This window comes from Phyllobates terribilis, unplaced genomic scaffold, assembly GCF_046119375.1.
Source record: "Phyllobates terribilis strain yellow unplaced genomic scaffold, ASM4611937v1 Scaffold_7__3_contigs__length_470593459, whole genome shotgun sequence".
Lineage (NCBI taxonomy): Eukaryota > Metazoa > Chordata > Amphibia > Anura > Dendrobatidae > Phyllobates > Phyllobates terribilis.
The window spans coordinates 400,029,780-400,055,797 of NW_027362767.1; positions in this window are offsets into that span (position 1 = coordinate 400,029,780).

Consider the following 26,018-nt stretch of genomic DNA (forward strand, 5'->3'; position numbering starts at 1 on the left):
AGCCAATCCTGTATCCTTCACCGAGGCAGAGAATCAGGCTGCTGCCCTCTCCTTATATCTGTGTAATTTGGCCAGGGCGGAGTAGCACCTTACTCCCAGCATCTGGGTGCATACCCCCTGACTATGCATCTGTACCACCTACATCCACAAATATCGTTTTCAACTCTTTAACTCTCTACAGCTATTCTCATAGTTCCCCTTTCATCTCTTTTATCAGCATCTTTGTAATAGGGGATATCTTCCCTATTACTGGGGGGTCCAACCGATGGGACCCCCACGATCCTGAGAACCAGGAAGCCCCATGTGAATGAAGCAGTGGTCGATCATGTGCACCTCTACTTCATTAATTCTTAATGCGAGTGCAGAAGACCAGCAGATTTATTCAGAAAGAAACCAAAGACAAGAAAAATACCCAAATAACTGAAAGTAAATGTATAAATCGCACAGTGCAAAAATAATAATAAATAATAATGGGTATTTAGTTAACATAATTTTGATCAAAATAATGTGAAAGCCATCCCGCCACTTCACGTCAACCCTTATGGGACAGTCCTAACTCTAATATTAAAAACCTTACCATTTGTCAAGTGACATACATATGGACAAGGGCAGAGAGACTGGATCCCTAGTGTAAGCATAAAACCAAGGCAGAATGAGCGTCTCAGCCCAGACAAAGGGCGGCCACACCCTTTTATATGTGTAATGCACACGCCCGGACTGACTGGCGTGTGCGTGATTAATGATTCCACTGTGCCATGAACCGGAGAGTGCCTGAAGGGGCGTAACTAAGTATCTGCTCGATCCGACCAATGTCGCACGACGGCATACGACGCCAGTGCACCAGGGAGGAGCCGAGCAGAGGGACCAGGTGCCACTCCAGGTCAGACCCCGGACACGGCTGTTGACCCACACCGGGGAATACAGGAACAGGCAGGCTAGAGTGCAGGCTGGGTAGGGTCCAGTACAGACTGAGAGACGGGTTTAGAGCCGCAGATGCGGTAATCAAGCAGAGCAAAGCGAAACCGCAGACGCGGTGGAAAAGGCCGAGCAGAGCGAAACCGCAGATGCGGTAGACAAGGCTGAGCAGAGCGAAACCGCAGACGCGGTAGACAAGGCTGAGCAGAGCGAAACCGCAGACGCGGTAGACGAGGCTGGGCAGAGCGAAACCGCAGACGCGGTAGACGAGGCTGGGCAGAGCGAAACCGCAGACGCGGTAGACGAGGCTCAGCAGAGCGAAACCGCAGACGCGGTAGACGAGGCTGAGCAGAGCGAAACCGCAGACGCGGTAGACGAGACTGAGCAAAGCGAAACCGCAGACGCGGTAGACAAGGCTGAGCAGAGCGAAACCGCAGACGTGGTGGACCAGGCTGAGCAGAGCGAAACCGCAGACGTGGTAGACAAGGCTGAGCAGAGCGAAACTGCAGACGCGGTAGACAAGGCTGAGCAGATCGAAACCGCAGACGCGGTGGACAAGGCTGAGCAGAGCAAAACTGCAGACGCGGTGGACAAGGCCGAGCAGAGCAAAACCGCAGACGCGGTGGACAGGGCTGAGCAGAGCAAAACCGCAGACGCGGTGGACAGGGCTGAGCAGAGCAAAACCGCAAGTGCGGTGGACAAGGCTGAGCAGGCAGGAACCGCCGAAGCGGTAAGTAAGACAGGACAGCGATAAATCGCCGAAGCGGTAAACAAAGACAAAGCAAAGGGGACAGGGCTCTGTTCACACGGAACAGACTGGAAAAGAAAGCCAGAACCAGATACACACAAGGTACTTGCAAAGAAGTAGCGAAAGGACTCCAACTCACAAACGGAAGTACAATGACAACGAGTAGAAGTTAGGTGCAGGTTCAGACTCTAGAGAAAAAGGGAGCAAACGGACATAAAGACAAAACAGGTAAGAAGCTAGCAGACAGTTCAGACAAGAACAGTTACTGCAACAAAATGCAAGAACGAGCCTAGGTAAAGCCAAGTGCTGGTTCAGACACTGCAGAAAAAGGGAACAAACGGACATAAGCATAAAACAGGTAGGAAGCTAGGAGACAGTTCAGACAGGAACTGTACTACAACAAATACAGGAGCGAGTCTGGGTATGCGGCCCCCAGAGGGCGAGACGAAAAGGCGAGGAGCGTGTTCAGACAGGCCTGGAAATACAGCCTCCAGGAAGGCAGAGAGACAGCTGGCTAGAGTGCACAGACAGGACACAGTTCAGACACGGGAACTGATACCGTAAGGCAGGAAACATAGGACCTGGCATGTCAGCGACCAGAAGCCAACTGACAGAACAAGATGCTCAGGCAAGGATTCCAAGGAGGAGCTGGGTTAAATACCAGTTGACAGACAGCAATAGGCTGAGGACGCATCAGGGGAGTGTCAGCAGCAGCTACAAGAAACAGGAAGTTCAGCGGGCGTCGCCCTAAGCAGCAAGAGCAAAGCAAAGCAGACAACATGGTAAGAAGCCAGAGTGGCAGTCTGGACTGGAGATCAAGTGCGCGCTCTTGCACAGTGGGAGATGGACCACTATGCAAGGACGCCGCCAGGTATGTTACAGTACCCCCCCCCTCCTTACGCCCCCTCTTCTTCAGGCCTGCCAGAATCTTCCGCAGGGAATTCGAGGGCCAATCCTTCACTTCAAGGAGATTACTTCTACTGTCCACAGGAAGAGACAAAACTGGTCTCATCTGGGTAGCTAGGATGCTACCTCCTATCCAGCCATCCTCAGCACCAGACGAAATGGGTGGAGTACCGGGAACAGCACACAAGGAAGTCTCTCTCCACAAATTATCAAGTAGCACCCCAGAGGGTACAGGAGACAACTGGAAGTCCTCTGCCGGGGTGGAGGGGTGCAGAGACTCGGGGGTAACCTCTGCTTCGGGGTACATCTTGTCAAGCTCACAGGAAGAAATAGGCGAGGTATCAGGTACAAGGTGAAGAAAAGTCACTGTCCTTTTGTTATCTGGTGGTACCCCGGAGGACTCAGGAAACAACTGGAGGTCCTCCGCCGGGTCGGAAGAGTGCAGAGACTCGGGAGTAACCTCTGCTTCGGAGTACACTAGGTCGGACTCACTGGACGAAGCGAGCGAGGTATCAGGTACTGAGTATAGGAAAGTCTCTGTCCATTCGCTACCAGGTAGCACCCCGAAGGGTTCAGGAGACAACTGGAGGTCCTCCGCCTGGTCAGAGGGGTGTAGAGACTCGGGGGTAACCTCTGCTTCGTAGTACACTAGGTCGGACTCACTGGACGAAGCGGGCGAGGTATCAGGTGCAGCGTATAGGAAAGTCTCTCTCCATTCGCTACCAGGTAGCACCCCGAAGGGTTCAGGAGACAACTGGAGGTCCTCCGCCTGGTCGGAGGGGTGTAGAGACTCGGGGGTAACCTCTGCTTCGGAGTACACTAGGTCGGACTCACTGGACGAAGCGGGTGAGGTATCTGGTACCGGGTGTAGGGAAGTCTCTCTCCATTTGTCATCAAGTGGTATCCCGGAGGATTCAGGAGGCAACAGGGGGTCCTCCGCCAGGTTGTAGACCTGCACGGACTCGGAGGCAATCACTGCTTCGGAGTACCCTTGGACAGGCTCACCGGTTAAAGTGGGTGAAGTATCAGATACCGGGTGCAGGAAGTCCTCCTGTGTGGATTCTGGGTGGGCAGCAGTCTCTTCGGGCAGGAGAACTGGTGCGCTACCCACGCACATTACCCATCGGGGCTGCTCCGGGATATTGGGAAGTGAAGCTTCAGCAGGAGCTTCCGGGTTAGGGTCATCGAAGACCATTAGAAAGGCCACCAGGAAGGCCATTATGTCCAGGACGATAGGATCCTGTGCATCCCATAGGGGGGTGATCCACTTCAAGGCATCACCCGCTAGGTAAGACATCATGAATCCCACCTTAACCCGATCGGTGGGAAAACAAAGAGGGTAGAACTTGAAGTGTAGCATGCATTGCTCCACAAATGCACGACTCAGTCTTGGATCCCCATAGTACCGTGGCGGATCCGTAGGAACGAGTGCAGAAAGCTCCATCTGGACTGGTGCGTAATTCTCCTGGAACTCAGCTTGTAGCAAAAAAAAAAAGACATTTCTTCCAGATGCAAGTATTCGCTGAAAAAGGTCTCAGAGGGCGAAGGCCGTAGGGCTCAACGGGAACCATGGCCTGAGCATGCTGTAATGCACACGCCCGGACTGACTGGCGTGTGCCTGATTAGTGATTCCACTGTGCCATGAACCGGAGAGTGCCTGGAGGGGCGTAACTAAGTATCTGCACGATCCGACCAAGGTCGCACGACGGCATACGACGCCAGTGCACCAGGGAGGAACCGAGCAGAGGGACCAGGTGCCACTCCAGGTCAGACCGTGGACACGGCTGTTGACCCACACCGGGGAATACAGGAACAGGCAGGCTAGAGTGCAGGCTGGGTAGGGTCCAGTACAGACTGGGAGACGGGTTCAGAGCCGCAGATGCGGTAATCAAGCAGAGCAGAGCGAAACCGCAGACGCGGTAGACAAGGCTGAGCAGAGCGAAACCGCAGACGCGGTAGACGAGGCTGAGCAGAGCGAAACCGCAGATGCGGTAGACGAGGCTGAGCAGAGCGAAACCGCAGACGCGGTAGACGAGGCTGAGCAGAGCGAAACCGCAGACGCGGTAGACGAGGCTGAGCAGAGCGAAACCGCAGATGCGGTAGATGAGGCTGAGCAGAGCGAAACCGCAGACGCGGTAGGCGAGGCTGAGCAGAGCGAAACCGCAGATGCGGTAGACGAGGCTGAGCAGAGCGAAACCGCAGACGCGGTAGACGAGGCTGAGCAGAGCGAAACCGCAGACATAAAGACAAAACAGGTAAGAAGCTAGGAGACAGTTCAGACAAGAACAGTTACTGCAACAAAATGCAGGAACGAGCCTAGGTAAAGCCAAGTGCTGGTTCAGACACTGCAGAAAAAGGGAACAAACGGACATAAAGATAAAACAGGTAGGAAGCTAGGAGACAGTTCAGACAGGAACTGTACTACAACAAATACAGGAGCGAGTCTGGGTATGCGGCCCCCAGAGGGCGAGACGAACAGGCTAGGAGCGTGTTCAGACAGGCCTGGAAATACAGCCTCCAGGAAGGCAGAGAGACAGCTGGCTAGAGTGCACAGACAGGACACAATTCAGACACGGGAACTGATACCGTAAGGCAGGAAACATAGACAGGACCTGGCATGTCAGCGACCAGAAGCCAACTGACAGAACAAGATGCTCAGGCAAGGATTCCAAGGAGGAGCTGGGTTAAATACCAGGTGACAGACAGCAATAGGCTGAGGACGCATCAGGGGAGTGTCAGCAGCAGCTACAAGAAACAGGAAGTTCAGCGGGCGTCGCCCTAAGCAGCAAGAGCAAAGCAAAGCAGACAACATGGTAAGAAGCCAGAGTGGCAGTCTGGACTGGAGATCAAGTGCGCGCTCTTGCACAGTGGGAGATGGACCACTATGCAAGGACGCCGCCAGGTATGTTACAATATGCACTAAAGCATACTAACTGCAAAGAAAAAACCTGAAGGTCTGAACTGAAACGTAAGTTGATGTGCATGCAAAATGTAAATGCATGTTCACACAAGGCCATTAAACAGAGAGAAACCAAAGACAAGAAAAGTATCCAAATAACTGAAAGTAAATGTATAAATCGCACAGTGCAAAAATAATAATAAATAATAAAGGGTATTTAGTTAACATAATTTTGATCAAAATAATGTGAAAGCCATCCCGCCACTTCACGTCAACCCTTATGGGACAGTCCTAACTCTAATATTAAAAACCTTACCATTTGTCAAGTGACATACATATGGACAAGGGCAGAGAGACTGATCCCTAGTGTAAGCATAAAACCGAGGCAAAATGAGCGTCTTAGCCCAAACAAAGGCGGCCATACCCTTTTATATGCACTAAAGCATACTAACTGCAAAGAAAGAACCTGAAGGTCTGAACTGAAACGTAAGTTGATGTGCATGCAAAATGTAAATGCATGTTCACACAAGGCCATTAAACAGAAACCAAAGACAAGAAAAATACCCAAATAACTGAAAGTAAATGTATAAATCGCACAGTGCAAAAATAATAATAAATAATAAAGGGTATTTAGTTAACATAATTTTGATCAAAATAATGTGTCAGAAAGTAGTAATTAGTTAAAACACCCCCTAATTAGTACAAAAAAGTCTACCTAATTCTTGAGGATTAGCGAGCGTGCTTGTCAACACTTCATTCACTTATAAAGGTCTATGAAAGCGGTGGTGCACATATGTGACCACCCTTCTCATAGTCCAGTGTTCCCCAACTCCAGTCCTCAAGAGCCACCAGGATTTCATGTTTTCAGGATTTCTTTAGTATTGCCCAGGTGATGGACTTCTTGCCTTTCCAGTTGATGCAATTATCACCTGGGCAATACTAAGGAAATCCTGAAAACATGACTAGTTGGTGACTTTACAGGACCGGAGTTGGGGAACCCTGCCATATACAGTAAATGAAGCAGTATTGGCACTACCACCCTATTCACACAGGAAACCTTTGACATCTAATTCATGTGATCAATCGAGGTCATAGTAATGATCCTATAAACAGTTAGAAATTTGTTTAACTTGACAAACCATGAAGAGGATTGTAGAAGCATCATCCTTCTCTTTGATGCCAATTTCCCACGTGTTGCACCCTGGGATAGATTTAACAATACCACAAATGCAAGATATAACCTGATGGTGAAATTGGCATATGTGGAATGTTACATTTGACGCAACTCATCAGATGTAACAGACAATTTTTTCTCTTTAATGCCCCAAAAAAACTAGTGTAGACCTTCCCTACGTTTGACTCATTTTTCAACTTTCCAACTGTTAGCTTTTCCCCCTTTTCTAGACATTTAAGGATTTCTAGGAAGGTAAAAAAAGGTGTCTAAATCCATAATATAGAAAATAAAAACAAACATAGAGGTGCCCTTGTGTGTACCTGGTGGTCTGCTGGGGATTTTTGGGGGAGGCGGTTCGTGAGATCACTCACGTTTCATGGTTGTGCACCTTTGCACAACCACAGTGGGAGCCTCCGGTGTATAGTCACACACCACATGATTATACGGCATTCAGGCTTGACCGGTCACGTGGGGGTGACATCACTGCAGGTCTTTCACTCTCTGTGCTCCGGCACTGTAAGCTGCAGCTCCTACTGCTCCCAGAAGGATAAGATTGATGAGCGTGGTAAATTTGCATTTTTTTGGTGTAGCGCATGAATCCAGCATCCAGGTGCCTGGATGCTGGATTCATGCGCTACACCAAAAAAGCTCAAATTTACCACGTTCATCTAAATACATAATAACTGTATTGCACACATTGGACTCTTACAATTTACGGGTAATACATTTAAGATCAGTAGGTCCTCAACGATCATTAAAATGGGGGTCCTGGGTGCTATCCTTTTCTTCACTTTATGACCACAGTGAAGAAGAATTTGGAGGTGAACGTGCATGCGCAGTGCCACTAAATGCAAAGTCTGTTTGGTTAATAAGAATGTACAGAAGACATTCCTTTAAATTTACTTGTCATGGCTCAGTTTGGGGATTCGATCCAGTGACCTCTTGCTCTGTGGTCAGTTCTCCTGTCTGCTGAGCTATTTACCTTTTTTACCTTGTCCTTATGCTGATGGTACCTATTGCCTTTATTTTTCCTTTCTGGGTTTGCTCCTCTTCAGGTGTTTCCCATTGTCCCAATTTGGTTGCCCTATCATAGTCTGGGTTGGGCTATATATATTCTCCCTTCACTACACTTCCTTGCTGGCTATACTAAGTGGATTAGTGCTAAGGAGTTCCAGCTCTTCAGCGAAGCGTTTTCCCCTGCTAGTCAAACACTGTTTGTATTTCTGCTGAGTGTTTGTCTGCCTTCCCTGCGCCTTTCTTTCTCCTCAGTTAGGTTGGTGGGAGATTATATTTGTTTCATTTATTATTATCTTTTTTTCCCCTTCGTGCACATGCTTTAAGTTTCCTTACCCTGGGTCCTCGTATCCCTCTGCACACTTTCCCTCTCCTGGTTAGCTGTGTATAGCGGCCTCCCCTCTGGTTCCTCAGACGGTACAAGAAACCCCTCAACGGGCTTTTAGAGAGCCAGGTCTGAGGTGGTGTTTTTAGTTGTGCGACTAGGAATTGTCTAACCAGTAGGGTGTGGGTGCGGCTTTTCTGTGTTGTAGGCTTTATTATTCCCATTACCCATGTATATAAATATGTAATTTTTTAGGTGTAAAGGCCTCTATATTATGAGGACATGTCACAGAATAGGGTATCGGTGCAGTGTAATTAGTACAAGCATAGCAGAAAGAGGCCATCAAGATAGGACAGTGTTGGTATGGCACAAACGAAAAACAAATTTAGCCCTTAAGCTTGGGGGTTTATGTGCTGCCCCCTCTTCCCTATGTATTAATCAAGTTTTTATTAGCCAAGTTGGTGTGGTCCTCAACTGTTCTCTGTGGTCATCTTCTTGAAGACCATGCCCAGTTGGCTTAAAAAGACCTGATTTATATACAGGGAATGGAAAGGTACAGGAACAAAAAAACATCAACGCCGGATTCATGCGAACAGCAGTATTTACACCATATAAAAACATTACACATTTATGGCTGTCATGCCGACGTCTCACACAACTTCTCAGCGCCACCCTTTACACTCCATTCATCGTTTTGCGTCACCAGCGTCAGACCATCTTCCTGTGCTACCCTGTGCCCATTGCCAGCTCTGCTCCTAGAGAATCTCCACATGACTATAGGGAGGCGCGGCCAGATCCTGCAGGGTTTGCCTTCCCCAGCCTATCCCTAGGCCGCAGTTTTTTAGGCTGCTCCTCCCACCACTCCTTGTCCTATTGTTAGTTCCCGGTTGCCTGTCTCTGGATCCTGTAGGTGCATGTTTATTCTTTCTCTCCTGCTATTGTCCTGGCTCGTTTACCGTTTATCCTGACCTCTCTGCTCCTGACCACGGCTACTTATACCGAACTTGAGCTTCCTGTCCAGACCCTGGATTGTCTGACCACGTCTTTGCCTCTGTCCTCCTGTACCTCGTACCCGTGTCTCTGACCCTCTGGCCAGCTGGTGCAGACCCGGGGACTGCCCTGGAGTCTACCGACTGCTCAGCCTACCCTCACGATCCGAGGTCTTAGTGAAGACCCAGTAGACACTTAGTCACGCCCCTCCAGGGTAAGCCCAGCTCATGGCTCAGTGAGTTCACATCCACCAGCGTTACAATGGCAGTTGACAGATCCTCTTTAAAGGAGTGGTCCACTACAATATATTATTTTACAGATGGGCATATGGTATTTCTAAAATAAAAAAAAATACAAATACCCATCGGAACCCTGCAGTTCCTCCACACTACCCATGTTCCTCGTCGGTCTTCCCATTGTTTCTTTAGGCACTGGATATCACGTGAGTACTGCACTGGGTCATCGGCCTCTGGATGGCTAGATCAGTGACGTTCCATCTGAGCCAAAAGAGAGTGCTACGAGACTGTCTTTTCTGGCTCGGTGGAACGGCATGGGTTTGGTAGGTATTTTTATTTTAGGACTACTGTGGAACCATTTGTAAAATAAAATACAGTAGTGGACAAATGCTTGCTCTTCAAGTAATACATGGCCGCAATGTATTGGGGCCCCTTGGGACAGTGGACAGTGAACTTGATATATTGCGCTGGAGGAATGTCTGTAGACCGCGCTCCGTCCTCATCTCATGCTCGAGCTCCATTACATCCTTTTCTCTCCTTGAATTACAATTGACTGACAGCCTCACAATCCGCAGAACAAGGACAGTCCGACCATTTGTAATAATGACAAATATGGATCGATCTCTACCTGGAAATCACTATTACAAATTCAGACTGCCACAAGCCGGAGAGCTTATAAAAGCTGAAATCACTCGTAGTCCCAGTGAGATTTATAAAACAGTTTATCTGATATCAGAGCGAAAAAACTCATGTGTCTGGGTTAGTTACACACCTTACAAGGGAAATTAGTTTTCTGAAAAGCACGGAAGCCAACTTCCAATTCCTTCCAGTAATTTGATATTGCTTGACGACTGATTTGTAGAATTATCTGGTACTGATTGTTGTGCCTGAATAAATGCAGATTTACCTGTAGAAACCTATTGGGGCATATTTATCAAGCTAAATGCGACAGAACTCTGGCATAATCTGTGCCAAAAACTGCTTCAAATGGAACCTATTACATCCAGAAATATTATTTACCTGCAGGTACAGGGTTAGGGCTCATTCAGACATCAGTATTTTCCACATACGATTATTTTGATCAGAGCGTGATGTCATCCAAGTGCCGTCTGATTTTTTCACGGACCCATGAACTTGCACTGCCAATTTTAATAAAAATCAGACATGTCTTCGATATCTTCTGCGGACAACCTGGTCCGCGAAAAATCACGGACATGTAAATGGCCTCATAGAATATCACAGTTACGAGTGCCATCCGTGAAAAACACAGCACTCGAACGAGAAGATCAGACATGTGATTGAGCTTTTAATCTGCAGGTAATTAAATCCCTGTGTAGCCGGGTTACTGGAGGAGCAGCTACAGGGAGAAAATACATTTTTATTCTCCCTGTAACCGTTCACTGTCAGTCATCCTAACGGTGCAGGGAGCAGTTTGGGTATCTGCACATGGTCAGATGAGTTCCCGCCTGAAAAAGTGCTTAAAAAGCATTAAAAATAGTGAAGATGTGCACTGCAATGTCAAAACGACTAGCTGTGCACATCTTCCATCTTTTCTCACTTCTGTAAACTTCTTTAGGCTTCGAAAGCCATGAAGCAGCTAAGAGAAGTGACTTTTCCATTCAACATGTGGCTGCCGCTTGGAAGACACTGGGGGAAAAGTTACAAGAAAAACGAGAAAGGTGCTGCAGGAAAACACCTTATCAGAGTGTCTTCTGCTCCAAAACTAGTTTTGCACATACCCTTACAGTCACCACTCACCACACAGTGAGCTCAGCTGTAATCACTCCCCGGCACTTTGATTGACAGTGTGTGTGCAGCGTGTGTTTGTAGAGCAGGCTGTGAATCATTGTGCAGTGGAGAGAATACAGCCGCGATCACTGTATAGCGATCGGTGACTAACTGTTCCCTGTATCACCCCGAAGACTGAAAGCAAGTGGCTGCAGGGAAAATAAAATTTAATTTTCTCCCTGTAGCCGCTGTTCCAGTAAGTTGGCTACACAAGACTTAGACTTCCAGATGAACCCTATATTTGCTGGTTAATAGCGTTTCTGGACTTGACAGGTTCCCTTTAATGATTTTCACCATATTTATGATATGTTTTAGACATTTTTTTACTTCTTATCCGACTAGAGGGCATGGGTGGTTTAGAAAGTGGTCGTAGCTTAACATACACCACAATGCACCAAAATTGTGGTGCACATTTCTGGTACAAAGTAAGCCAACAAAGAGGTGATGTAAACTTAGAATAGACAGTCTTAAAATTGGACAGAAACAGCATGAATCACTTTGATAAATCTGCATTTTATGACTGACGTTATACATTAGCTATCTCTCCTGACTCCCCATACACAGGATCATTCCACTCATCCGAGTGCTCCTGAAATTTCCATGAGAGAGCCTCTGCCATATTCTTATTGTGGCTTATCTCCCCGCTGAACAAAAGGATCAAGTGTGTGATGCTGTGTCACTACTCACGGACAAGCCATGATACAGGGTAGTCAGGAGGTCCGAGGTCAGATACCAAGATGGCCTGTAGTCCAAAGGGGCAAGACAAAGGAGTGGTCAAGTCACAGTCCGGGGTCAAATGTTGGGAGGGTAAGTCAAGATAAAGGGATAAGAGAAATAGACAGTCAGAGGTCAAGTCCAGTGTCAGGTACCTGAGATCTGAGAGCATCTAGACCAAAAGGGATAACACACGAATAGTCAAGACAAATCCAAGGTCCAGCATCAAAGATCAGGGAATCAGACGTAGAGCACTCCGCACACACCTGCTATGCTAAGTATAGGAAGAACCCAGTGTATGATGACGGGAAAAGGGGAGAAGCCCAGCAACTAGGGAAAGGGGGAGTGGAGACCCCTAAGCAGATCTAGCAACACCCTGACTCCCCTATCATCCCTAAATAGGTTCCGCACCTATCGCCGAGCAGGATACCTTAGCCTTGACTGACCTTAGAGCTAGGTAGTGAGGGGGAGGGGTGAGCACTAGTCAGCCTCACTGCAACTAAAGACAAACCAGGGAAACAGACAAGGGGATACACTTAGCTTTGAGAAGACGCCAGAGAACACGACTACAATCCACAAGGGAACTGCAAGGAGAATCTAGCCGACTGCTAGAATTCCAGACCTGAACAGAGGAATTAATTCTATCACCAGCAACTCTCTGGAGAAACTGAGTGTATTTAAAGATCCAGCAAGGGTGTGTTAATTAGCAGCAGAAGGTGGAGATCACCGCTAGGTTCTAGAGAGGGAGGAATGATGAAAGGATCAAGAAAGTGTCTGCAAGGCCAAGCACAGCGACCTGCTACAGCCGGATCCAGAATGACTGTCTGTCAACCCTGACACACCCATGACAACACCCCACTAAGCAAAGCTAAAACTGACAATAGTCTGCTCATAGCTAGTCAGTTAAATAGCTAGCGAATTATCAAGAGTAGGAGACACCTAGAGGAACGCCTGCAGGCTAGACCAGATTGAGCATCAGGGCTGACAATCAAAATTCTGACAGTGCAACACGCCCTAGCCTCAGATTGGATGACTCGGCTGTCACTCACAATACTGACAGTCCAGCACACTCCAGATCCTATAGGTTCATCTGCGCTGTCACTCACAGCATCCTTAGGAGACAGTGAGCGATGAAACTATGACAGATTGATTGAATTCCTATGGCTGGATCCTTCACTGTATTCAGATGATCAGTTGATCCCACTGAATATGGTGGCACCCGAAACCATTTCTTTAATGTGTATGGGTGCCTTAAAAGAAAGGCAGGGATTCAGTTCAGGGGAGTCAAGCCATTGGACTGTGGCAGAAGTAATGTATGCTGGGAAGTTTCCGAAAGAATGGAAGTCCTAGCAGCTATAGTGCTGGTAGAATGCCAATGAAGACAGACCTCCATTCAAAAACAGTAGAAGACAAGTTTTATATGTGAGTGTACCTAACTGAAAGCTTTGGCATCTGCACTTCCCTCCCACTTCACTACTGTTTCCATATTCTGTGTGTCTTTTTCTAATGGAACCGTTACCACATACTGAAAACCTGGCGTCTCCCAATAAACCGTGGATTATTTTTGCAGCGACTACGGTTCAGTCTTCTTATGCCCCGAGGTGGCAGGATTATAAAGCCGTCCTCATTCGTCTTGATGTGGAAGTGTTTGTTGAACCTAATCTATTTTCCCTCTCCGCATCCTCTGCTATCAGTATAATGAATAGGCAATTAACATGGAAAATAAACTGAATTACCTAACTATTTATTTCTGCAGCCTGAAGGCTGTTACTTGGCAACGCTGGTGAGAGAATTCCCCGGCACATGTGCTATTAATGACACCGCGCTACCCCCTCATCCCAAAAAAACGCAGGTCTACGTCACGTCCCCGGAGAGACGATCAGCACGGAGTCCTCCGGCAATATGTCGATATAATGGAGTCATTTGCTACAGTTTCCATGTGCCGGAGAGAGAACGATTGTGAATCGTGACGTGTTCCTCTCCTTGACTGGTGGAGAAAATCTTCCTCGAATTATCAGGCTGATTTTCATTAGTAAAAACTAAATATATCCTTGCAGGTAAAAAAAAAATATTGAAATTCAATCTTATTCAACTGGGGGGAAAATTTTATATATTAAAAAAGATTGTGAAACTTGCAATATTTCTATTTTTTTTCATCCGGATTGTGATTTTATATATATATATATATAAATATATATATACAGTACAGACCAAAAGTTTGGACACACCTCATTTAAAGATTTTTCTGTATTTTCATGACTATGAAAATTGTACATTCACACTGAAGGCATCAAACTATGAATTAACACATGTGGAATTATATACTTAACAAAAAAGTGTGAAACAACTGAAAATATGTCTTATATTCTAGGTTCTTCAAAGTAACCACCTTTTGCTTTGATGACTGCTTTGCACAATCTTGGCATTCTCCTGATGAGCTTCAAGAGGTAGTCACCAGAAATGGTTTTCACTTCACAGGTGTGCCCTGTCAGGTTTAATAAGTGGGATTTCTTGCCTTATAAATGGGGTTGGGACCATCAGTTGTGTTGTGCAGAAGTCAGGTGGATACACAGCTGATAGTCCTACTGAATAGACTGTTAGAATTTGTATTATGGCAAGAAAAAAGCAGCTAAGTAAAGAAAAACGAGTGGCCATCATTACTTTAAGAAATGAAGGTCAATCAGTGCGAAAAATTGGGAAAACTTTGAAAGTGTCCCCAAGTGCAGTTGCAAAAACCATCAAGCGCTACAAAGAAACTGTCTCACATGAGGACTGCCCCAGGAAAGGAAGACCAAGAGTCACCTCTGCTTCTGAGGATAAGTTTATCCGAGTCACCAGCCTCAGAAATCGCAGGTTAACAGCAGCTCAGATTAGAGACCAGGTCAATGCCACACAGAGTTCTAGCAGCAGACACATCTCTACAACAACTGGTAAGAGGAGACTTTGTGCAGCAGGCCTTCATGGTAAAATAGCTGCTAGGAAACCACTGCTAAGGACAGGCAACAAGCAGAAGAGACTTGTTTGGGTTAAAGAACACAAGGAATGGACATTAGACCAGTGGAAATCTGTGCTTTGGTCTGATGAGTCCAAATTTGAGATGTTTGGTTCCAACCACCGTGTCTTTGTGCGACGCAGAAAAGGTGAATGGATGGACTCTACATGCCTGGTTCCCACCGTGAAGCATGGAGGAGGAGGTGTGATGGTGTGGGGGTGCTTTGCTGGTGACACTGTTGGGGATTTATTCAAAATTGAAGGCATACTGAACCAGCATGGCTACCACAGCATCTTGCAGTGGCATTCTATTCCATCCGGTTTGCGTTTAGTTGGACCATCATTTATTTTTCAACAGGACAATGACCCCAAACACACCTCCAGGCTGTGTAAGGGCTATTTGACCAAGGAGGGGAGTGATGGGGTGCTATGCCAGATGACCTGGCCTCCACAGTCACCAGACCTGAACCCAATCGAGATGGTTTGGGGTGAGCTGGACCGCAGAGTGAAGGCAAAAGGGCCAACAAGTGCTAAGCATCTCTGAGAACTCCTTCAAGATTGTTGGAAGACCATTTCCGGTGACTACCTCTTGAAGCTCATCAAGAGAATGCCAAGAGTGTGCAAAGCAGTCATCAAAGCAAAAGGTGGCTACTTTGAAGAACCTAGAATATAAGACATATTTTCAGTTGTTTCACACTTTTTTGTTAAGTATATAATTCCACATGTGTTAATTCATAGTTTTGATGCCTTCAGTGTGAATGTACAATTTTCAAATTTTCATAGTCATGAAAATACAGAAAAATCTTTAAATGAGAAGGTGTGTGCAAACTTTTGGTCTGTACTGTATATATATATATATATATATATATATATATATATATATATATATTATATACATACATATATGTATCACAATCCGGATTAAAAGCAAAAAATAGAAATATTGCAATTTTCACAATCTTTTTTTATACTCTTAACTTCCTGTTGTTTTAGGAAACAACACATGTACATTGAACACAATGAATAGACTCTGACCCCATCTTTTATGCTGAAATGTCTAATGAGCGTTTGCAAAAGTCATTGTGAAGGGAGGAGGAGCTGTGACATCGTCTTTTGTGATTAGTGGATCTTGTCCTATCATCTGTATATACAGGCGTTACCTATCATTATAATCCTGCCTCTAAGGAAACTGCTGAAAACTCCTTCTGAGTTTTCCTGACTTATATTTATAAACTATTTGTAGGATAGGTAATTAATTTTATATCTTGGGGTGTCCGGCAGCCGGCAGCACCACTGATCAGCTGTTTTCAGCTCCCACTGTGGTCGAGTATTAGCGGTGAGCGGAGCAGGACAGGGCAGCTTTGTTCACTATGTTGTGGCCACTCCCTGATATTGCTGATCATCTCCTAGTCACCTCAATAGGGAATGATCTGCAGCACCTGAGATCAGCCACTACATGATGAATGTAGCTGTGCTGTTCTGCTGCGCTCACCACTTACTTCTGGCCGCAAACAGCAAATCGACACCCAGTGCTCAACTCTTGATCAGATTTTGGTGCCCAGCCCTATCTCAAGGATAGGCCATCAATATTGTAAGGCTGGAAACCCCTTGTTACAAAGGATTCCTTGAACCTCGAAACGCATTGCTTAATATGGGGGATTATTACAGTAGATTGTTCTTAGACGATTGTGTGGCGCCCCAAGGGTTCGGTTGCCACAGGGGTATTGCACCTCAACCAGAGGTGTGATATTCCACTCCCAGGTAAGGATGGAGTATGGACCAGGGCTCAGTTAGCTGCATACACACACTCACCCCATTTCCGGGGGACAGCTCGACGGTGCTCACATTTATGCAGGCACAACTGACCATGTCCCTGGCTGGAGTGGGGAGGGGGGAGAGAACCCAGTGATGTAGGAGCAGAAGGGGACGGTTTCTGGAGCATAGGAAGGAGCTCATTGGGTGCAGGTCACCTGAGCTCAGACACAGAGAAGCGGATAAAAGGTGGGAGCCATCTTAAGTCAGTGAGAAGTTCAGTTCAGTGGAGAAAGGAGAGAAAGCTGACAGGGAGCTGTGGCTCAGCCTGAGCTCAGCTCCACGAGGCAGGCCTGGAGAGAAGGCCGGGGCCAGAGAGGAGAAGAGGAGAAGGAGAAGGAAGGAAAGAGGAGAGACAGAGGAGTAGAAAGGCTCCAAAAACAAGAAGGCAGAAGGGACCCTAAGAGTGCAGAACGGACAGCAACCGTTGCAAGCCCGCGTTATATCGGGTGAAGGGTCAGGCCGCGGAAGGGTACCGGATTTCCAAGTTGGTGGAGGTAAATCATCCCTCAGCCAAGAACCGGAGGTCATGACCATTTATTGGTGCGACCACTTGCTACACCCGCTAGGAAGGCACCACATAGGGTCAGGGAAACTGGCGCCAAGTTTTACCAGAGAAGGCCCGAGGCTGCCGGACAGAAGCGTGGTCACTGGTGGGGGACGAGAGGCCAGAGAAAGGATAGAAGGGGGTCCTGTGCCACACTCCTGAGTTGCCTGGGGGTTGACCGAGCCCCTCACCTGGTGGACGCAGCACGGCTTGGGCAGTCATTGCTGACAGAAGTGACTTGGATATCAACTGTGAGTAAAAGGCCTGAACTGCACCATTGGACTCAGTGTGATGTATGCTGCGCCTGCACCATCACCCCCAGCATCCACCTACATTGCCCTGAGGCTACACTCTTCCCGTGGGGAGTTATCCTATCCCTGTGCTGCATCCCAACATCAGCCTCAGCGGTCTGCCTTGCAGCGGCGGTCATCCCTGACCGCAATCCACGGGTGGCGTAGTCGGACATTCAAAACACTGATAAATAGACTGCCGCCATTTGGTCTGACCACCCTGAGCCACGGGATCGGGTTGCCACTACTACCCCCATCAGCACCGCACACAAGAAGGCCAGGTTCCGGGTACCCCACGGCTCAGGGGGCGAGTCAATTGTTCTTACCATTGAAAGTCAACGACTTAAGAAAACAAAGACGTATTGACGTCTATGAGAGATTGCTGTGAGCATGCTCAGTGTGCAGTAGTCACGGTGCTCAGAGAGGAGGAACCAGATTACTCCTATGACCTAATGTCAATGGTGTGATCCTGTACTATCTATCGTATATATAGGTGATACTTTTCATTATTGTTCTGCCTATGATGATAATGAAATGCATGCGGAGAGGTGATCTCTACAGAACACAGAGTTTCAGCCTATTGTGAGTCCTCAGGGGCAATTTACAGTTGTCTGTAAATTATTATTTTTTTTACCAATAACTAAAAAGGGGTTTCAACAATACAGGTCCCCTGCCAGTCTCTACCTCCAGATCCCATCGCAACACAGAGAAAAAGCTAGAAAACCCGCCTTTACTAGAAGATAGAAGACACAGAGGACACGAGCAGCATCAGTATGGCAGCAGTGGGGGATCGGTCGGGTGGACATTGCTTCTATTAATTTAACTGATTCTGAGCCCTTAAGTTGGTTGATTCATCTTCTTAAATTCTTAAGTGCTTGTAATAAAAATAGCAACTTTGCAATTTACCTCCTAATAAAATCCTAGAGATTTCAATTTTATTGTATATCGCTCATTGTCTAGGTCACCAGCCACCTCCACAGTGTATCAGCGGTGGTTAGTATGCTAGGTAAAGAGTGCAGTGCTTACAAGCTTTTCTCTAAAGAGCTTGTAATCACTGCTTCATAGCTGGCCGCATCGCTGGGTCGAGCCAGCTTCAGGGCCACCGTGCTCTTCCAATGCTGCAAAGGCAAAGCTGGCTCTGCTTGCAGCATCAGAGAGCGCACAGTCCGGACCAGCGGTGCAACCATGCCATTGCTCCAATCTGTCAATCATCAGTCAACCACCGTGCTCTTCCAGTGTTGCAAAGGCAAAGCTGCCTCTGCTTGCAGCATCAGAGAGTACACCTTCCGGGCCAGCATCCACGCCATTGTTCCCATCTCTCAATCATAAGTCAACCATTGCGCTCTGCCAATTTTGCAAAGGCAAAGCTGCCCAAATAGCAGCTCTTGTGATACCTTCTCCAGCCCTGAACCGCCTCAAAAATAGACAATTTTTTAAGAAACAGAGGACATCTTGGTGACTTATACTTAGAAGCGATTTTTTCTTTTACGGGAACTACTCTACAAATTCCAATTTACTGTTTCGTCTTCGATCCCAACTTTTATTTCTATAAACCGCGAGTATTGCCACTTTAAATGATCCGTCTCTGGTCTGTCCTTTACAGCAGAGTTATCAGAAATAATGATATATAATAAATATTCCTGGTCTTCTCTCTCCTCAAATGGTTCCTGAGTCGATCGATCAAGCAGCAGCATTAGCGCTGATCCGGCTCTTATCTTCCCGGGCACACTTCATAAAGTGATGGGGGAGGGAGAATCTAGCTGGAGACTGTACGAATTACTCACGCCGTATATCAGCAGGAGCTCAGGGGCACAATAGCACTGGGGCTTAGCCGGGATTTAAGGTAAATGCTTTATTACAGAATGACTGGTGGTTTTATGGGACCTCCTTCTGCTGCTGGTGGTAGCACAACGTGATAACCCTACATAAGAAGGCAAATGTGGTCCTCAAAATTATCCTCGAATTAGGGTGCATTTACACTGCACGATTATCGGGAACACTCGGCTGAAATGTGTTATCAATAGGCTTAATAAAACATCGTTCTCGGCAGCACATCACCCTATCTATACAGGACATGTGCTGTCGAGAACAATGGCAGCCTGTTCTATTAATGATCTGTGTGCTTCGTAAGCATGGTTGGCCTGTCCAAACAGGCTATTAAACAACCGCTGATGTAGCCGATTGGCGGTTGTTTTCGGTGGCAGGTCATGTAGAGTAAACCAGCCCTTTTATATGTCCTCTACTACTTACGATCCGACTGATTGCAAGCTATTATTTAAAGAAGCACTCCTCCTCCTCCTTCTCCTCCTATCAAAGTTTTTATCCTCTTAATATATTGCAGTTATCATATTACATAGCATTGTGTACTTAGAATTGCTCTTTTTGCCTTTCTACCCAGCTAATTCTTCTCTTTTCCATTAGGTCTATGACATCACATGATTAAAACCCGACTAGCTGAATCCTTCTAAGCTCTATGTAGAAACAGGAGGTCAATTTTCCCTGCATGAGTCATGAGTCACTGCAAACATCCCTGGCAGTGGGGAGGAGAGAGCAGCTGGGTCAGGAGTTGAAGAGGCGAATGATAAATGCAGGGACAAGAGACTTCCTGTTTCGACATAGACAGGGGAAAAGAGAAGAATTAGCTGGGTAGAAAGGCAAAATGAGCAATTGTAAAGAGGTCGTCCACTACTTTTACATTGATGGCCTATGGTCATCAATCTCTGATTGGCCGGGGTCCGATACCAGGCACCCTCCGCCGATCAGCTGTTATTGGTGGCGGCGGCCGCCAGCTGGAGATACTTACTAGCAGAGCTGACCGTCTACTTGTATTGGCCGCTGCGGGGTACTACACATCCGCCTCCTATTGATTTGAATAGGAGGCGGATGTGCAGTACCAAGCCCCGGCCACTACCAGAAGATGGAGCAGCTCGGCAAGTGAGTACTTCCGGCTGACAGCTACCGATAACAGCTGATCGGTGGAGCGGCCGGGTGTTGGACCCCAGCCGATCAGAACTCGATCGGGCCATCAATGTAAAAGTAGTGGTCAACCTCTTTAAATAGATGTTTTTTATTCTAGATTTTTTTTCAAATTACTGTATCAAATTTTCTCATTTTTACACTGAACACAATGCTTAAAGGGAATCTGTGACCCCCACTGGGACTTTTCAGACCTCTAATATGGGCATACAGGTGATAGAAATGTAAATCTATGCATACCTGTATGGCCCATATTAGAGGTCTGCTTGCTTAGATATATCTTCCTCCCAGATAGTTGCTAACTATCAGGATGTGTGGACCAAACCTTATTGTTGCGCATGCCGGAGATCACTGGAGCAGAAGTCACAGTGACTCCCGGCGCCTGCGCAAAAGAAAATGTTCCTAAAGTTATAGGTACATTGCGCATGCGCGGCATGTGCAGCTCTAAACGTGCAGAGTAGGGGAGGGGGGAATATTTAAATTAAGTAGGTAGGCGGGCATTTCTTGGCGTCCCCCGGTCACCAAGCCTAAGAAACGGGTTTTTTAAGAAGAGGGGTGACAGATTCCATTTTAAAATTACACTCATAATTCTTGCTCTGTACAAATTTTCAGCAGTTTCATTGTCATCACAGACAAAATAGCAATGATTGAAAACCCCTCTGTATACACTAGATGACACAGGATCCACCATTCACAATAGGTAAAGTCACTGCTCACCTCCTCCTCCTCCTCCTGTGCAATGACATTTGCCCTATTCACATTTCTTTTTCTGTACAGATGACTTTTCAGCAGTCAGATTATCGTCACAGACAGGGTTGCAAAGAAAAAAAAACAGCTGTTAACAAAGGACTCACCATTCTCAATAGGCCCCCATACACATTAGGTGGTTAGCCGGCTTTTATCTAACATGTATGGTGACCTTATGTGTTTGGAACTCAAAAGTGGAGCTGCCAGGATGGCTAGACAGGCACAGATATTTCATAATTAAACTAGATTAGTGAGGTTTATTAATTTCAATGTTTAATACAGTTGGGCTCAAAAGTTTACATACCCCGGCAGAATTTTTCTTTTCTTGGCCTTGTTTCAGAGAATATGAAGGAATACAAAAAAACTTTTTATCCACTCATGGTTATTGGTTGGGTGAAGCCATTTATTGTCAAACTACTGTGTTTTCTCTTTTTAAATCTTAATGACAACCAAAAACATCCAAATGACCCCGATCAAAAGTTCACATACCCCAGTTCTTAATACGGTGTATTGCCCCCTCTAACATCAATGACAGCTTGAAGTCTTCTGTGGTAGTTGTGGATGAGGTTCTTTATTTTCTCAGATGGTAAAGCTGCCCATTCTTCTTGGCAAAAAGCCTCCAGTTCCTGTAAATTCCTGGGCTGTCTAGCATGAACTGCGCTCTTGAGATCTCCCCAGAGTAGTCAATGATATTGAGGTCAGGAGACTGAGATGGCCACTCCAGAACCTTCACTTTGTTTTGCTGTAGCCAATGACAGGTCGACGTGGCCTTGTGTTTTGGATGGTTGTCTTGTTGGAACGTCCAAGTACATCCTCTGCATAGCTTCCGGGCTGATGAGTGCAAATTTGCCTCCGGTATTTGCTGATAACGTGCTGCATTCATATTTCCTTCAACTTTTACCAAGTTTCCTGTACTTTTGTAGCTCACACATCCCCAAAACATCAGTGATCCACCTCCGTGCTTTACTGTAGGAATGGTGTTCCTTTCATCATAGGCCTTGTTGACCTCTCTCCAAATGTAACATTTATGGTTGTGGCCAAAAAGTTCAATTTTGGTCTCATCACTCCAAATTACCTTGTTCCAGAAGTTTTGAGGCTTCTCTCTGTGCTGTTTGGCATATTGTAGGCTAGATACTTTGTTGCATTTGCGCAGTAATGGCTTTCTTCTGGCGACTCCACCATGCAGCCCATTTTTCTTCAAGTGCCTCCTTATTGTGCATCTTGAAACATCCTCTCCTCAAGTTTTCAGAGAGTCCTGAATTTCAGCTGATGTTATTTGTGGATTTTTCTTTGCATCCCAAAAAATTTTCCTGGCAGTTGTGGCCGGAATTTTTGTTGGTCTACCTGACCGTTGATTAGTTTAACAGAGCCCCTGATTTTCCATTTGTGAATCACAGTTTGAATGCTGCTGACTGGCATTATCAATTCCTTGGATATCTTTTTGTATCCTTTTCCTGTGTTATACAGTTCAACTACCTTTTCCCGTAGATCCGATGACAATTCTTTTGCTTTCCCCATGACTCACAATCCAGAAATGTTAGTGTCTGGATGAAGGATGCAAGAGTCTGTCTGGATCCCAGAAACTCACTCAGCTTTTATGCACACACACTGATTACAAGCAAACAGGTCACAGGTGAGGATGTTACCTTTAGTAGCCATTCAAACCCATTTGTGTCCAATTCTGTGCATGTTATCAGGCCAAAATCACCAGGGTATGTGAACTTTTGATCAGGGTCATTTGGATGTTTTTACTTGTCATTAAGATTTAAAAAGAGAAAACACAGTAGTTTGACAATAAATGGCTTCACCCAACCAATAACCATGAGTGGAGAAAAAGGTTTTTTGTTATCATTCATATTCTCTGAAACAAGGCCAAGAAAGGAAAAATTCTACCGGGGTATGTAAACTTTTGAGCACAACTGTACATCCAAACCTCCCCTAATGCCAGACAACCCATTTAAAGGAAATATGTCAACAGGTGTTTGCTATCCCATCTGAGATCCACAAGGTGTAGAAGCAGAGACCCTGATTCGACCCATGTGTCACTTACTTGGCTGCTTGCTGCAGTTTTGATAAAATCCCGGTTTACTCTACTGTAGATATAGCAGTTCTCTGAATGCTGAGCTCTGTATAACCCTGCACCACTGATTGGCTGCTTTTGTGTGCACAGTGCATAGGCAGGCCGATCACTGGTGGGGGCGGGGTTATACAGAGCTCATGACTACATGGCAGCAGGTCTAGTAGTTCTCTACTGATAAAATCATAGTTTTATCAGCAGGAGATTATCAAAACTACAGCAAGCACATTGCTGGAATCAGGGTCTCTGTCTCTATATTATGCTGCTCTCAGATTAGGTGGCAGAAACCTGGTGACAGATTCCCTTTAAATCAATGTCCCTTTTTTCCCAATTTTTCAATTCAGGCAGGAGAACTTTTGATCTCTGTTCAACTGGTTGTAATTCACATCATAATGACGCCTCCTGGTGGAAAATAAACTATTAGCAAAACCCTAAAAGCATCAAAACAAGAACATTTCAAAGACGTTAGGAAGCAGCTTCACGATGCTCCTAACATATTATTGCCATCGTTTGCGTTTTAGTTTCAATGGGCCATTAATTGAGTTTGAATAATTAATTTAGACCTACAGGAGAAACATCTACATCTGCTTCCGTATCAAGATCTGGAATTTTTACGTTGGCGCTTTCTTCGGAAAAGGCTTTTGCAGACTTCAAAGCAATTACAAGTGATGTTCTTGGCATTGTCACAATCAGATAGCTCGGAGAGATAAGCGACAAATTTGTCTATTCTAAGAAATGTAGTCATTTCATTGTGTTTTTTGTAATTACTTTATTAGGACGTCGTGATTGAAATGAGAAGGTTTGTAGGGCAGGCTCAGTCGGATGAGGAATTAATAGTTTGCTGACAGGTCTATTAAGAAGTGGTGGTGACCTGGTCTTTTCTTGTAGAACCTGCTGTCATTAGGTGTTTGGTATCAGTCCTCCGTTAGTCGCAATGCACACAGTCTTCTCTCCTCCCAGAGTAAAATTATTCTTCTGTCATCACAGAAGGTGAGATATGAGCTAAAGTCTGGCTCCTGTCTGCCCAGAGTTTCATGCCGTCTCACCATTAATGGACCTCGATGAGATCAGTGTCTGCGAGTGTGCAGCAAAGTAATTTAGTAATTCGCCCCATTGGAACGGAGAAATATACAAAATTTCGTGTTCTCCAAAAAGGTGAAACAAATTACCTTCTTCAGTTGGAAATATGCGAAAGCGAAACACCAATCAGCCATAATAAGACCACTAATAAATCAAGTGCGTAACATAATTCAGTTTTTACAATGGCACTCGCCTCTCCTGGCTCCAGCAGAAAACGCTGCGTCCCCTCTCCACAGCCAGTCTCATCTGTTCTTCTGTGGCAAACCAAAGCACTTCTATGATGTCATTTCCCTGGGTCATTTAACCCTGCTCAGGCAACAGGTTGCCCGCCAAGTATTCAGTTTTGGTAAACTGTACAACCAATGCAAACTCAGCTGTCCTGCATATCCTCCACTCTGTTGCGATAACTCTACTATTCTGGTCATTATTGTTCTGGCACTGCTACAACAGCCACTTCTACTATAACTCTGCTATCCTAGTCATGGTTGTGGTTGTTCAACATCAGCCTCCGCTGTTGCATCTCTGACATATTAATATTTGCTGTTCCAGCTCTGCTACATCATTCCTCCCTGTTCCAGCTCTTCTACATTAGCCATGGCTGTTCCAGCTCTGCAACATCAGCCATGGCTGTTTAAGCTCCGTAACATTTGTAATTTCTGTTTCAGCTCTGCTCTACCACTATTGCATCTCACCCATTACAGCTATTACACCACTTCCCTCAACTCAACGGTCCTGCTGCACCAGCGCCACCTGTCAGTGTTGCTAGAACTGCGCAACTGGACTAGATGCTTTGGGGATCCACCTCACCGGGTGAGACATAACAACTAGGCAGAAAGTGACAGTCAATTCTAAAAGTTGATGTGTCGGAAAGAGGAAAAATGGGCAAGAGTTAACATCGAAAACAACTGGAAGGACTGCATCATTCATGGCAGAGCTGAGGCTTCTAGGGCTTTTCTGAAATGTGTTGGTCAGGATCTACCAAAGTGATCCAAAGACCATACTGTCAATAGGGTCATGGGCACCCAAGAAAAATGTAGGGACGAGGAGCTACTATAGTTCAAATTGATGTAAAAAGTAAAATGAATCCATCAGCAGGTTGTGCTATGTAATCAGAGAGCAGCATGATGTAGGGGAAGAGATGATTCCAGCGTTGTGTCACTTACAAGTCTGTTTGCTGTAGTTTCAATAAAATCAGTGTTTTATCGGCAAGAGATTATTACTAAAGGACTAGCTACCTTGTGCCTCTTATTCCAACCAGACCCCAACACTGATTAGCAGCTTTCTGTCAATATACATTGTACACAGGGAGTTGTGGTGTGGGTGGGGTGAGACACAGCTCAACATTCAGAGCTCTGCTAAATCTACAGCAGAAAAAATAGTGATTGTATCAAAATGACAGGAAGAAGCCCTGTAAGTGATACAGGATCTCAGTCTCTACGCTGCTCTCAGATGAGATCGTAAAACCTGGTGACAGATTCCCTTTAATTCTGGCTATGATAGAAAGATGTCACTGAGCTTGTGTTAGGCACGAAGGTGGCGCACATGGTTTCATGAACCCGTTATGCCTGGCTTACCTAGGAGGGGCGTAGCTAAGCGGCTACCAGGTGTTCACTGGAGCTCCTGATGGGGGAGTCAGACTTGGCGGCAGGTAGCCGCCAGGTACCACTCCTAGGCAGTCCTCGGTAGTACAGCTCCTGCCCCAAGGGGGTCAGGTACGTAATCACGGAAAAGGCAAGGGCTCCGTTCAGACTGATATATTCTGGATCCTCTGCAGAATGGTTACTGACAT